At 31.3% G+C, this 16,841-nt stretch overlaps 1 non-coding gene across 1 annotated transcript; it reads right to left on the bottom strand.

Moving 5' to 3' along the window:
* Positions 1–11,219: 11,219 nt before the first annotated feature.
* On the bottom strand, positions 11,220–11,355 carry LOC141568150 (U4 spliceosomal RNA). Its single transcript, XR_012491180.1, has one exon. It is a non-coding gene; the product is annotated as a U4 spliceosomal RNA (small nuclear RNA).
* Between the last annotated feature and the right edge of the window lie 5,486 nt (positions 11,356–16,841).

Below are 16,841 nucleotides of genomic sequence, written 5' to 3'. Positions count from 1 at the left end.
GACTGCAAAATGCTGATGCTCTGGATTTATCATTTATTTAATCTTTATTAGCTGGATTTTTTCTATATAGAAGCACGTCCTCACTTCAATTATTTGGTTACTTTGAAATACAGTTCAGGCAATAAAGAAAGATAAATGTTTGGTTTTATACCTGCTTTGCCATTGATGTTTAGAGAGTAGATGCTTCCCTAACAATGCTCAATAGATTACCAATGGGATTATTTTGTTAATATCGTTATAAATACATAGATATTTTTTATACTGTTGTATTTCTAGCCAATGCAGCAATATAAAGCATTATACAAATATGTAAAACCTATTTGCATTTTTATTGACAACTGTGTGATGAAATCTCATGATCACTTAGTAAAATATTGTTAAACATTTTTCTACTAATTTTTTTAAAGTGGTTTATATCCTAGTTATACTAAACCTTTGTAAAATAATAGTTTTATCATTTGGGCATTTTAAAACTCCAATTATAATCTATATGTTTTGATATTTGGCTTTTGTTTTTATGTGTAGCATTTAAGTTTCATTACATTTTTTTATTTCCCTATTTTATGTTTTTGTGGTTGATTACAAAATTTTGGCTTTATTCTTAGATATGTGGAATTCTGCTTTCTTATATTTGAATTTTTTAATTGAATGATATCATGTGAATGTTCATATGTGTTTGAAATGTATATTCTGTATGTTAGTTATAACTATGTATAGTTGTTATATGAGGCTCATTAAATTATATACATCATTTATAATTACTTTTTTGTGTTTTAATTAATTTTGTTGAATATTGCTATACCTACTTTTTTGGTTAACACTTTTATCCTTCCCTTCATTTTCAATCTTTCTTTATGATTATTTATTTATATAAGCCTTGAAAATATCATACAGCTAGAATTTTTTTGAACCTAATCCTATGTTGTATCTGTGTTAATAAGATATTTTAACTAATTTTAATTTATTGTGATTAACAGATATGCTTGGAATCATTCCTGCTTTCTTATTTTTTTTTATTTACATGGTAATTTCTAGACACACACACACACACACACACACACACACACACGCATACATGCACATACCTCTATTGCTTTTGAAGTTTATTATATTGGTCAACTTCTTGTTATATAGCTTTCCTTTAATATTTTGAAAATAATATAATATTTATCTCCTCTTGAAGAGTTTAGCCTGAAATGTTTAGCACACCTATCAACACTCTTTAATAAAAATGTGTAAAATTAATCAGCATTTATGTTTTCTCATTCAAAAATGCAAGAACTGTGGTATCCTTTAATTTTTATTTGTCTCTGCATTTTTTAAGATCATCTGATTTTTGTGCTAAATTATTTTTTAAATTTGTATGTACCTTCATTGTATTTGTTTCTTTGGTCATTATGCTGTTAAGCCATACATTGGTTTCATATTCATTATCTTAACTGGGTTTGAAAATATCATCAGAGTTATTTGTAGATCATCTATGGATTGCAAACACTGAATCTTTATATTCAGTCCTTTTAATTAAATCTTATTTTAGTGGGGTACAAAAATATATTTTTTTCATCATAGTTAAATGTGAGAAATTTGAAAACTCTTGCTTTGAGGGCTATTTTTTTCTTCTCCACAAGATTTTTGAATTTTCCTTTGTTTCACTTTTCTGAAATTCTATCTAACCAAAACCTGCTAATTGGAAGCCAGCTAGAGGACTCTCTTTAGGCCATTATTTCCTTCTTTAATAAAATCCCATCTCCTATCAGCCTTTAGTATTTAGGAAGTGCCAAAAATATTTTTTCGTTGATGGTACACCTTTCGTTTTGCTGGGATGGAAAGGCATATGTATAGGTAAGAGTTATATGTATTTAACAATTTATTTGAGGGATTTGGATAGGAGAATGAAGCGGACAGATTTACTAAGTTTTCTACCTTTCTCCATTTATATCAATTTTTTAAATGAAGTTCTTAAAACCAGGATCATGCACTTTTGTACCTTAAAATAAAATAAAAAGATATAATAATTTTTCAGGAAATATATATTTGCATAATGATATGGAACTTCCTTTGAATTTACCAGTTTTAAGTTTATTTTTCACCACAGTTTTTATTACTATAAATAACATTGTAATACATTTTTGCACATAAATATAATTCTGTAGTCAGGTTATATTAGTAACAAAGTTTACATGTGTTTCAATTACTACAAAGGTACATCTTTTTAAAATGAAATTATTTTAATAATTATAACCAGATGGTAAAACTTGTTTAAAGAGTATAGTTTTAAAATCATTTCCCCCATTACACATCAAGCCAATTTTAGTTATTATAATAAATGTCAAAAATTATATACCAGTCTAGCATTGTATTATTTTCTTAGGATTTATTCCTAAAAAGAATAATAATGTTAAAAGTTATGTATATTCTTCATGTGAAATGCGATTTCCAAACTGCTTTCCAAAAAATATGAAACAACTTAAATTCCTATAAGTGATGAATAAGAGAGCCCATTTCATAACAATTTTTCCATTAATGAAAATTAATCTAATATAGGCTTATTTAATAGAGCAAAACATGGTAACCAGTATTTTAATTCATGAAGTTTAAAAATTTTTAATACACATTTTGAACAGGATTATAACCAATGAATCTTAGTTTCCTAAGCAACCAATAGAGGCAATAACATGTTATTTGCTTCATAATTTTTTTAATTAATAAAGTTAATATATGTAAATCATCTATAGCAGTGATAAGGACATAATAGGAATTCAATAAATGCAAATATCTTCTACCTTCTCATTCTTTTGTTTTTATTTTTAAACCAAATTATAACTACTCAAGTACATGCAAACACATGAAAACACACAAAAACACACATACACATAAAGATGAGGGCATGGTGGAATAAGAATCACTTTTGCCTAATTTTATCCAACATAGTATCTCTCCTTAGATAAACTGCCTTGTGCATAATAGTTAATTTAATGTAATTGCATTCATGTTATCTATTTAAAAGCTTTGACTTCTAAAAGGAAGGGACAATGCTATTTTAGGAAAAAAATCGGTATTTTTATTTTTTATTTTTATTAATGCCCATCTAAAAGACATGTATAACATTTTCATGTCTGGAAGTCTTATGAAAGAAGTTCATAATGGAAAGACCATATTTGTATACATGGAAAGGACAGCATTTCTTATTCGATTGCCTTATAAAGTGAATTTTCCTTAAATGTTTCTACAGTCTTCCAAAAATAGTCTAATATTTTTCTACAGAAGTTGTTAATGGGTAATTTGATTAGTAAGTTGGTTAGAAATAAAAATCTGATTACACATGTGGCAAAATGATTGACTACCTTCCTTTGATAACTCGTGTTTACTTCTTGTCTCATTGCATGTTAATGATGTGGTTTTTTAGAGGCCTGACAGAGAATTTATAATTTCATCTTTTTCCACAAGGACAGTGTAGTATAAATTATTTTCATAGATTTTGATTCCAGAAGGAGAAACTTTTGGTATACAACAAATATAGAACTAGTAAAATACCCTATTTTGGGACACTGATTCTGGATAGTATTCTACTTGACTCCAGCTAAATATTTAAATCATGACATTAATAGATAGCTGTGGGTGTCTCTAATGAACTGTTTTGGAAGGTTGGCACCTATGATGGTTAATTTATGTCATTCAGCTAAGCTATGATGCCTAGTTTCTTGGTCAAACACTAGTCTAAATGGTGCTATGAGGATATGTTGTAGATATAATTAATAATTATAATCAATTGATTTTAACTAAAGGACAGTATATTATACTCAGTATATGGGTGAACATTATATAATTAGTTGAAGGCCTTGGGAGCAAAACTAGTTGTCCTGGAGAAGGAATTCTACCTTGAAACTGTAATATAGAAACCTGTCTAAGTTTCTAGCCCGTCAGCCTCCTCTATGGATTTTGGACTTGCTACCTCCCACAGGTGTATGAGCCAATTCCTCTGTGTATGTAAATATAGTGTCTCTCTCACTCTCTCATTAGATATATACATATACATTAGATATATGTATATATCTAATGAGAGAGTGAGAGATATATATATAATTAAACAGTTATATGTAATATTTGTGTACATATGTATATACATAGGAGTATATTATGTAATCAATATTACAAAATGTGTATATATTTATATAAACATATATTATGTATGTATATTTGTATTATGTATGTATGTGTATACACACAAATATATATCTATAAATAAATAAACACATGTGTATATATAGAGAGAGAAAGAGAGAAAGTGGGGCAGGAGGGGGAGAGAGAGAGAGATTGATTTTGTTTCTCTGGAGAACCCTGAGCCGATACATCACCTGTGATTCCCTCAAGCTAACAAACTTGCATGCTAGCCCTACCTAATAATAAATAAACTCTACTTTTGTAATGGTTTCTACTGAAATTTGCTTTAATTGTCATCTGGTAATAAGGCTGTGGATAGGAAATCTATATTTCTTACTTCTAACTATTGGATTACACTAATATTCATTTAAAACAAACAAACAAAACAAAACAAAAAACTAATCCTAATTAGATGTCCAAATTTGCTTATGTCCACTCTAAACACATTATTTTGCATAAAATCTCCATACTACTTGAATTGGGCAAAACATGAATATCTAAGTTAGCAATAACCTTTTACGCATTGTCTTTAAGAGTATGTAAAATGTCCACAAGCAGGCAAAAAGGAAAATAAAGTATAATATTGCTGCCGCAAGTGTGGAAATAATTGATGGAAACATGCCAAAGATATAGATTACCGTTACATACTCCATTCATACAGATACATAATGACAACTTACAACCCAGGAAAGCCACACAGAGCAGAAAGCACAGCAGCAGCAGACAGTGAAGAAAACTGCAGAGACTTTGCTAATTTCATTCACCAAATTATCCCCAGTACCTAGGCCTGGCACATAACTAATGTCCAATAAGTGATTGATAAATTAATAAATTAATGAATGACTGGAGGAATGGTGGTGTGAAACAGTGTTTCAGGCAGAGGACAGAAACACTTGGTGTCATTCGCAATGGAAAGAGAGCTACAAAGCTTGGACAATATTGGTGGAATGAGAATGATATGGGAGGAGGGAGGGTGGAGAGCAGGGCAAGAACCAGACATAACAGAATTCGGAAGATAGTTTTAAAGATTCTGGATTTTACCTTAAGTACTACAGAAATTATTGATGGATTTTGAGCCTGAGAATGGTAAAATCTGTTTTGCATTTTAAGGTATTCCATCCATCTGCAAGGTGGAAAAAAGCTGGGAAAGAGAGATACTGAAGAATGAAGAAAAAAAGAAAGAAGAGGCAGAAAGATACAGGAGTATTATTGAATGAAGACATTAGTGTGGATTAAAGTTGATTAATTTCTGAAAAACACACGGGTGCACACACACATACGCACGCCCCACACATGCTTAAACAGACACAAAAAAAAGCTTCGATATTTCAAGGAAAGAAGTGAACAGAAAAAAGAACATATTCTGAGAATCACAGGATATGAACTCTGATCCTTACTCAGCTTTTATTAGCTGTATAAAAATAACTCAAACCCATCTATGAAAGGAAAGATGAGAATCAGATGAACTTTAAAGTCTCTTCTAGTTCTACTACTGGGGACAATTTAATTTCTAAAGGAAGATATTCTTGAGCCTGAAATTTAAAAAGGTCAATTAACCAAAGTTCTCCAGAGAACTATGCCACTAACACAAAGATTTTTCATGGTAATAAAGAATAGACAACCTGTTTTCAGAATGTTGTAAGCATTGCTGAGTTTAACATGCCGTGGTTTGCAAATTTATAGGTCGTAGAAAAGTGGTTTGAAAGCACTAACATTTAAACACAAAAAAATACTATCCAATTGAAAATTTTATATAGGCTCTCCTAAGTAAATCTGTAATTAAAAAATATTAAACTGCATATATATTCAGAGACTAGGAACACACGACACTTCATATCAAAAGAGACTAGGAACACACAACACTTCATATCAAAAAATATATGAGATGCACCCAAAATAGTGGCTATGGTATAAAGCGAAGTAAGGATAGATAGATACATACTATTTTCTTTTCTTTTTTTAAGGCAGAATGGCCTTAGATTGCTCTGGACGTTCTCCATGCACATTAATTTAACTAGAAAAAAAAAATGTAATATATATGCAGTGGTGATGAGTAACCCATGGAATATATTGAAATGCATCACCAGTTAGCATATCTTTTCATTTAGTCACTGCCAAAAGCTTTAATTAAAGGAGTTTCCCTCATCTGTCATTGTTATAAATAAGGCATTGATCCGTTTGCTTTCTAGGATTCTATACATTTCCATAACCTGCCAAAAGAATATTGTAGTCCCATTGGAATCTAGTACATACCTCACAACCTTCTTTTGTAACTTTATGTAGAGAATTACTATTAGGTATAGCTGATAAAAATCTTTGAAAATATGGATGGTGGTGGAGAGCAAATTAAAATTTTAAAACGCAATAGCTGAGAAAGAGAAAAGCAGCTTCTGACATCTACTAAGAGCTGCCTTGGTGATTACAGACATGCACGTGTTTTCCGGTTAAACATAAGAAACTGCACAACTCCAGAACACTAAGATCAGAGAAGGAACTGTGACCATGATGGAGCAACGCTATAGCAACACTACCCACAGAATGGGACTTCTGTGTTCCCGTTGGAGAATACAGAACATTGTCCAAACCATGTAAGTGACCAAAATGGCTAACATGAATGGCTCCTGCTTCTTTAGTGTAAGAACTTTATGCCTTATTCTGACTTATGATTAAAATTTGTAATTACCTCCAGTTCTCAACAGTATCCAATACGTAGCACACCCCATTTATGTAAATACTCCTGAAAATTACCTACCACAAGCACAAGTCTCTTAATTTTTCTGACTGGGGCACCATATGTTTCATCATAATGTGCAATCTCCCCCTTTTCACTGGTGTAACAACCCCCATTTTATCCAACTGTAAGTATGTCCGTATTTGAGAGAAGTGGAAGTTCCACCATGTTTCTGCTAAAGCCCTCAATGCCCCAGACAAAGACTATATGTGTATATCTGCAGTACCTCTGGTCCTACCCAGATGAGGCCACCATGTTTGAAGTTGAATGGCAAGCTCATGCTGAATGGAATACTATTTTTTTTGCTGAAGTACTTTATTGTTGGATTTAGTTTGTTTTGTTTGGTTTTCAAGAAATAATGTCCTCTTTCAGTTTTGGTTGTTTGATAAGATTTTTGTTATTTATTAATAATTTTTTCTAGTCTTCTTTTTTTTTGTCTTGAAGGTTTTTTTGTTTTATTTTGTTGTACTTTTGTTTGTTTGTTTGTTTTAATCTGTACAGGGATAGGTGAAAGAATGGGTAGACATTTGATCAGCTTTCTGACCCCTTGTGTTGAGAAATTCATAAATTCTCCTCAGATCAGAGTTCAGAAAAAATTATTCTCTGCTCACCATTTGAAACCTTACAAAGAACTTATTTCTCAGTCTTTTACGTTTCTGAGAACTTCTTTGTTTAGTTTTATCTGCTCAATTTCAGAAGGTTTGACAATTGGTCTTTGGTCAAGTTCCAGAGCTACAAGTTTGCAGAAGCATCATGCTTCTAAATCATTGCAGTTCTTATGTTGTCCTAATATAAAACATGACTCTCCCAGGCCAAACATCCTCTTTCTTCATGTTTCTTTACTATAATGTTAAATTGTATGTTTATTCTCTGATTGGCACAATTTAACAAGAATAACTTAAAATTTCAGTGGCCAGTTTTTGGAATTTTGAAATGAACTGAATTGTTCTACTGAGAGATTCTTAAAACTAGTATGGAAGATCAACTCTGAAGAAGGAAAAAAAAATTGCTTAGGATATGAGATATTCCACTCATATTTTTACTTTGGGGGTTAACTAGCATTGTTTTCAATTCATACAGCTTGTTAAATTTTTCAAGATCCGAAGTTATTATTTTAACCACGCTTTCTCTTTTGTGTGTGTGCAAAACACTTCAAAATGCCTTTTACTGCATTTAATCTTCCTGGCAGAGGAAAGAACATTAGCTTTTCCTAGTGATTATTCCATATATGTCTGATATCTCACTGCATTTTCTTTCTTTTGGTTCCTCTTACCTTTTTTTCCTCACTTTAAAAATTTTTAAGATGAATGAGATAATAACTATTGTTATGTGCACATTCTAGGAATATCTACTCTAGATAGGCAGCAAAAAATGTCTAAAAGAAACAATAGATACTAAACTATTTTTTTTGTTTCTTTTCATAACTTTCAAAAGTATACTTGCATAATAGCCTGAATTTGTATAGTTATTAAATACAAAGAAAAGAATCCAAGACAGAAGAAGAGCTTTTGGAACGATTTTAGAGTCTTTAAAATTTAGTTTACCATTTTAAGTGTCAGCACAATATTTAGATTAAACTTTTGAATTTCCTGTATTGGGTGTATGAGTTAAGTAAATTATCAGGTATCTGTAATTTTTTAAAATTATATATACTAACTATAATTATATGTGCTAATTATATATACTATATATAATATATGATATATAAAATTATAAATATGTAATAAAATAAAACACACAAAATAATATATGTAACATATAAAACTTACATATAAAGAATTACCGATATATAAAAACCTAAATGGAATAGTAACGACTGATACTGTTTTAAAGAGTTTATTTCATACTATGCTTTGCCAAAACAATGTGACCTAATAGATAAATTTTATGTACCACGACAATTCCTAAGTAGAAATCGGTAGTAAACAATGATCATTAAACATAATTATAATTTGCCTTATTTATTTGAATGGCTAAAATAAACATGCAAAAGCCTTTCATGTTATTATATTTATACATTTGTTTTTTTGTCACCTCAAAATGTGTTAAAATAATATAAAATTTATTTTAGAAAAATAACTGAAGTTTTTATTGTTTATCATTTTTATTATTTGTTTGTTTATTTGTTATTTATTTATTTATGCTTCTTCCTTTGTGTTTGAAACAAAAGAAAATCATTAATTTGGTTAACCATTATTTGTTTTTAAATCATTAAAGTTAATGATTATTAAAAGTGAATGACCAAACTAGGTAAAAGAATTACAGAGAAATATGAATATGTATAAAAGATAATTGATACAATTTTCTTCTTAAGAAAATTCTTACATTATATCAAAGGAACAAATTTAATGACACATATATTTTTTTATTTAATATATTAGTAGTTAATTGTATTTTAAAGCTTTAGCTAAAACTTTAAACTTATTGCCTATTTGTATGTTTATATATCTCTGTATGCCTCAATAGAGATATATAAATGTATATTAATAATTAATATAAATTTTCATGAATAACATAAAATAAATTAGAATTGTCTCTTTTATTTCTTATAAAATGGCTAAGTTATTTTCTGCCCATATGTAGAGCTTTCTTTCAATTGCCAAAATATTCTTTTAAATCATTCCTTTGAACTGTCGTTAAATACATTTTTAAAACGCTTCTTACTTTTTAAAAATGTTGTTTCTAACAATTGTGGCTGTGTATTGCCAAATGTTACAATGGTGTCTATAAATGCTTTTTTTCTTTAAATATGTATTCTGTATGTCGTCTTGTCTAAATCTATTCTTAACTTGACTTTTCTCAAATTCAGACCCCAAATTCTGAATAATACGTGTCTATTATGCCTATATAATCCTAAAATGGTCATTATGTAACACAAAAATTTCCCCATTCATTTTATAAGGTAAAAGATAATTAGATTGCCTAAAGAAATCTCAAAATTATAATTACTTCCAAAATGCATTAATGTAAACATATGTTAATGCTTATGTATTTTCTATAAAGGCTTTATTTTTTAGAGCAATTTAAGGTTCATTGTATGATTGAGAGGAAAGTACAGAGATTTTCCCTATACCCCAATCGCCCCCCACATATTAATACATTAGCCTTCGTCATTATGGACATCCTCTCCAGAGTGGTACATTTGTTACAACTCATGAACCTATATTGACACATCTTAACAACACAAAGTCCATAATTTAAAGTAGGACTGACTTGATGTTGTAGATTCTATGGTTTTGAATAAACATATAATGACATAAATCAATCATTATGGCACAACACAAGGTATTTTTACTCCCCTAAAAATTCTCTGTTCTATGCCTATTCTTCCCTTTTCCCCTGCCAATCCCCGGCAACTACTGATTTTTGCTTTTTCCAGAATGTCAGATAGTTGGCACTGTAGCCTTTCCAGACTACATATTTTAACTTAGTAATACATATTTTAAAATTCTTCTACATCTTTCCATGGCTTCATAGTTCATTTATTTTTATTGCTGAATAATATTTTATTGTCTGGATGCAGCACAGTTTTTCTATCCATTCTCCTACTGAAGTACATCTTGCTTGCTTCCAAGTTTTGGCAACTATGATTAAAACTGCTATACACATCCATGTGCAAGTGTTTGTGTGGAAATAATTTTACAACTAACTTGATAAATACCAAGGAATGATTTAGAATCATACAGTATGTAGCCTTTTCAGATTGACTTCTTTCATTTAGTAATGCCCTGTTTTGCCAAAAATAAGACCTAGCCCGACAATCAGTTCTAATGCATCTTTTAAAGCAAAAATTAATATAAGACCCAGTATTATATTATATTATATTATATTATATTATATTATATTATATTAGTTAATTATATAAGACCCGGTCTTATATTATAGTAAAATAAGACCGGGTCTTATATTAATTTTTGCTCCAAAAGATGCACTAGAGCTGATGGTCCGGCTAGGTCTTATTCTTTGAGAAACATGGTAGGAATTAGGAATTTAATATTTATCCATGTCTTTTCATGGCTTCATAGATCTTTTCTTTTTTTTTTTTTTTTTTTTTTGCACTGAATAATTTAATTGTATTCCCTGCATTTACAAGTTTGTTTATCCATTCACTGACTGAAGGACATCTTAGTTGCTTCCAAGTTTTCAGTATTTGTATGGGCTTAAGTTTTCAACTCCTTTGGTTTTAAATGCCAAGGAGTGCATTTACTGGATCATACAGTAAAAATAGGTTTTGTTTTGTAAGAAACCACTAAGCTGTCTTCAAAGTGTTATACCATTTTGCATTCTCAGCAAAAAAAGAATGAGAATAACTGTTGTTCTACTCCTCACCAGCGTTTGGTATTCACAGTGTTCCAGATTTGGTCCATTCTAATAGGTGTGTGGTGGTTTCTTATGGTTTCAATTAGCAATAGTCGTGCCTCGGATAAACCTCATTGGCTACGATACTGCCACTGCGCAAAGCTATTGTTGTTGTTTTAATTTGTTTTTTCCTAATGATGTATCATGTGGAACACTTTTTTTTTTCCATATATTTTTATGCCATCTGTACATGAAGTTTTTGTTCAGACTGTGACTCAATTGTTTATTGGATTGCTCATTTCTACATTATTCATTTTTAAGAATCATTTGTAAATTTTGGATAAAATTCTTTTATTAGATTGGCCTTTTGCAAATATTTTCTCCCAGTCTTTGGCTTCTCTTCTCATTCTCTTGACATTGTCTTTTGCGTAACAGGAATGCTTAGGTACTTTTTAAGTTAAAAAGGTACCCTTATGATTAAATTTAGACTTTTAAATAAAGTCTATAGACTTGTTTCCAGGTTCACAAAACCCTTTTCCATTTTTGTTCATGAAATATTTGGGCAGGCACTAGTACTTCCTCTGATTTATTACTTGAAAATCATGACAGAGCTATTGTTTATTTTAATCTTTCATTAAATCCAAAAGTCAAGGCATATCCACCTTACGCAAAGGCAGTAACAACAAAACTGGTGAAACTTCAGTTTAGTTTTTATTTTATTTTATGATCTCCACTAAACTTAATTATAGTCTACGATCTATAGACTCTTCTATCGATAGAAAACTATCACTTCTCCATTAGTTGCCTTTCCTTTTATGAAATAGTGTTGTCTCCCCTTCACATACTATCACTATCCATTGGTGCAATACTCTAAACACAGTCACTTTCTTTCTCTGTTATGAAGGAGATAAGCCAATAATTGCTTAACTATATTCGAGTACTATCCACCCATGCACAAATTCTCTAAAAATCCTTGGATATAATTATTTAAATTTGTTTCTTGATGGTTCATCCTTCAAAATAAAATATAAAAATTACCACGCAAGCTATGCTATCACTGATGTGAATTTACTATTGAAATATAAAATCATTCTAGAAATTATATCAGCATAGTCACTTGGATTCATTGCCCTTACCAAGAACTTCCAGCTGACAAATGATAAAATGGCATATATTTATCCTAATAATAGGTATGCATATCGGTTAGTTGATGATATTAAAATACTTTGGGAGCAGATATTTCCTGATGGCTACAGAAACTACCCATAGAAATGTACAACAAATTAAAGAGAGTTTGTACAATTTTCAATTGCTTAAGGAAGTAGCCCTAAGAAAATTAGAGTTTAGAAAAATGCTTCTTAAAAATATCCACAGTAATAGACATAAATTGGCAATGATATTGAACCAAACTTGGTGGGTAATATTATGAATATTAAGGATATGTCCAACTTGCCAGTGACATAATTTAGGCAAGAATACAAAGGTAGGACATGGACAAGTACCAAACTCTTAAGGCCCAATTGAGTAACTGCCACTGGGCTATAACTATCTGTCGGTTATTGTTGCATCTTCTCAGAATGGTTTGGTGATTCTCCTCACAGGAGAGCAATGCATTTCCCACCTTGAGTATCCCACTGCATCACTTCAGTGACAGAAACACACCTTTAAGATGCATTGCTTTTAAAGAACTCTAAATGCTTTACCATTTACTTAGAAAGTCCACTTTTCTTATTGCCGACTAAGTTTAGAAATTGTAAAGATAAGCAATTAAATTCTACAATTATAAACATCAAAGGTCATAGAAAGCCTAATACTTACATGCTCCAAAGCCTTGCCTGTATCCTTGATGGTAATAAATTCAAGTACATCTATGCCCTACAAATTTCCCCAAGTTAATAACAGGCTGTTACAAGAATTTGAGAATTTTGAGATTCTATTCTATTACTGGCTAATGTGGCTAAATGCTGACAGAGATCCATGTGATACTTCCAGCTTTAGCACAAACATATTGAAATTACATATCCAACACTATCACCTAAATAGCCCCTGCATGATCTGAAACAGGGAGGTTTGGTCTTCTGAAAAATATATCAAGAAAAACTGATCTTAAATGCAATGGAAATGTCCTTATCAGTTATGATTAACAACTGACACAACAGTACAACCCCATAGTGTTTATTTCTTAATTTGATCCAAAAAGGCATAAATAATTTTTTCATGACAACTATATGCCGATTCCATTAGAAAACCTCAAATTTAGTATTGCTAGAAATCCACTAGAGAAACTAACTATAAAAGTAGACTGCTTTAATCCAAGAAAACAGAACAGGTTAATGATTGCAAAAGTGGACAGCTTCTGAGCAAGATGAGAGAACAAGATTAATTTTCTAACTCTTCAGTAGCCTTTCTTCTTTTTATCCTACCATTAATCTTGCATATTATTAAATTTTGACATGCTCTTTTAATTAACAATTTTTTTTATCATTGTGCTCTTTCTTACTTTATTCTTGTTAATTTTAAATACTATGATTTTTTGTGATCACTCTGAATTTAACCAATTGATGAATATGTCATCCTCTACCTAACCCTGCTGACAAAAACAAATGCATAGCTGTTCCTTTAAACATTTTAGGAGATACACATCTTTTAAAGTTATCTCTGATACTCAAGATTTCCTCAAATAATTAATTCCAAACTTCAGTATTGTTAATATCGAACTTCGAACCCCTATCACCAGATGTTTGTGCTGAAGAGTTAAAGTTTTAGCAGCAAAACTCATCCCATCACCAGGAATAGAAAGTAATACTGGATTTATCTTTGCTACAATAGTTAGATTATTCTCTTTAGAGACATTCCAGTCTGCTTTGCAGGAACTGTTTAACTCTATTCAAAGAATCTTTTCACCTTAAGGAATTAATAATAGGTTAGATCTGATGAGTTATATAATATTTCCAAGATTATTTGCCCCTCTAATAAGAGTATAACTTCTGCTCTGGAAGCCCAATAAACCAGTTTAAACTTAAATTTATTAGCCAAATTTGTTGTGGATAAATGCATAATCCTTGACTTCTGTTTATATAGCCAAGGGGCAAACATTTCTTGCTGCACATATATAAATAGTTCAGGTCACATAGAATAGCCTGTGACTAGACAAAAACAAACAAACAAACAAACAAATTTACTGGAGCTTTAGAAATGGCACAGCGGTATTTACGACAGGTTTTTATTTTCTAGGTTTGGTTATTCAGTCCTTATCTATAAGTCTATCACAAATATTAATAACCATTTTGTTGCAGTTGGCCAAAGTATCCTGTTTAGTCTCTCAAAACTCAAATTCTACCTTCATTTCAAATGCACCAAAATCAATAGGAAAGACTAAGTCTATTCAAATTACAAATAATGTGCTGTAAACTACCTCCTAATTAGCAAAACCTTGGCAATAGTGAGGTTCTCGGCCAAAGATTAATGCCCTAAACCCACCCTCCATTTACCATTGGACAACAGCAGGGACTAAGAAAGCAAAAGGTAACCCCTGTCAGTAGGTAGGTGGCTCAGCCTTGACAACCAAGACTTGGTGTGTTAGAAGTTGGTCTGATACAACTAAGCTCTGATGATCTTCTGTTGAACAACAAAAATATTGTACAAAATACAGCCAAACAAACAAATTTACTGGAGACCACTTGTGACCATAATGGAAAAAGAACAAAAGTATAACAGCTTAATAATCACATTTAAGCACAGACAAAAACATTGTATAAGAAAAAATAATGGCTAATCATCCATTTCTTGACTAAAATGTGACTGCTGCATCTTTATTATTTGCAGCTTTAACTCCACTTTGTTACTCCCATCTTCCACATAAAAATTGTTAAGAGACCCAAATAAAAAACAATCCCAACTTTCTGACATCATCCAATCCAGAGCAAAGTCCTGCTTTATTTAACCCTCCCCCAAATTACTCCACAGAAGCACAAATTCTATAATTCATTTGGTGGATTTGGTCTTATTGAGAAGCCCCATGATTACCCATTATATGTGGTCTCTTTCACAGCTATGAGCCAATAAATCCAACTTTATTCAACCACAGGTATTGTTCAACTACATATTTGTCTTTGGCTGGAGGACATCAACAAATATATAGATGCAAAGACAATAGGCTTTCTCTTCATAGTATGACTGACATACTTAATTTTAAAAACTAAATTTGTTTATATTTTGGTTTATAAAAGTAAAATATGTTCATTGTGTTAAATCTGAAAAAATACAATAATTAAAAATTCCATATTCTTACTATAACAACAAAAATTTTAACGTGCTCAGGGGCATCTATATAGGATTTGCTATAATTTTTCAACACCATCTACCATTTTAAGTAAAATTCACAATGCTGCATAAATGAAAGGAATTGTTATATTACACTATGGTAAGTTCTCAAGAATCCCCATGTTTTTGTAGTTATATTCATGTAAATAGTGGTAATGGAAGAAATAAAACGGAATAAGCATTGCTAAGATAGTCACTTAAAAAAAGAGTCAGGAAGCTGTTAAGAAAGTGGAACCTATGCACATCTTGTGCCTTAGTTCTCAGAGCTGCTATTAAGTTGCTAAAATTGTTGCTATACTCCTTTCAAGGCCAAGTCATAAACGTTCTGGAACAAAAACTGCTGCATGGACATCTATGGACTTTCTTCCTTCCTTGTAGTTTTCTCCTCCTTTTGCACCTTGGAACTAACCAATCCCTCTTAATCTAGCCAGAATCCTTCATTTACATTAAAGAATTACAATTTCTGGTTCTTGCCTTTATACACTCTGCCTTTCTTTGTTCTCTCTGGAGCACAGTTTGGGTTACTACCCAAACCTGTCTCTCGGATTGCAATCATTTTGCTCAGATAAATGCTTCTTGTTCTTTATTATACCCTGAACCTCTTCACTGGTTAAAAATAGCAACATAAAAACTAAAAATACCACATTTATATATAAATAATGATCTGCTGTATTTATTTAGAATCCAATGCAAGTTTGAATTAAATACTATGCATTAGATTAGACTAATCTGCTCTAACAAATAGGCCATAATGGTTCAAACTCAATACAAGTTTGTTTTTCTCTGATGTGACATCATAGAATGGGTTATTCAGCAATGCAGACAGGGCAAAGAGTGATACATTTCACACAGAAGTTAAAGGGCCCAGAAAGATTATAGCTCTGCCATCTCCAGTGAATGACTTATAAGGTTGCTGGGTTATCATCACTGTACAATCAGGAAAGAGAAAAGGATGGAGAAGAATACACTCAAGGTATTTGACCAGAACTGAAACTGGCCCAAACCATTTTCACTCACACTCGATTTTGATGGCTTACTCAACAGCCACACTCAGCTACAAAAGAGTGGCACCCTAAAATTTTATATTTGTGAAAGAAGTGGGTTTGGAAAACAATCATTATTCTCCTCCTGATTATGTAAGACTGTTTTCATTTTGAAACAGGGCCCCGCTGGGACCCCCACAAAAGAGGCCTCACCTTTCCCTGCCCTAGAGCTTAGCAATTGCTCAAACCCCTCCCTGTGGTTTGAGCTTGGAATGTCCCCTATTCCAGTTCCTGAGCTTAGGATATCCCCTGTCCCAGTTCCCTCCTGTAGATAATTACCCTCA

Source organism: Rhinolophus sinicus, chromosome 17 (assembly GCF_057876585.1).
Source record: "Rhinolophus sinicus isolate RSI-liver-muscle chromosome 17, RSI-T2T, whole genome shotgun sequence".
NCBI lineage: Eukaryota > Metazoa > Chordata > Mammalia > Chiroptera > Rhinolophidae > Rhinolophus > Rhinolophus sinicus.
Note: the sequence above shows the minus strand (reverse complement) of the source record. Positions and strands in the feature narration are given on the sequence as shown.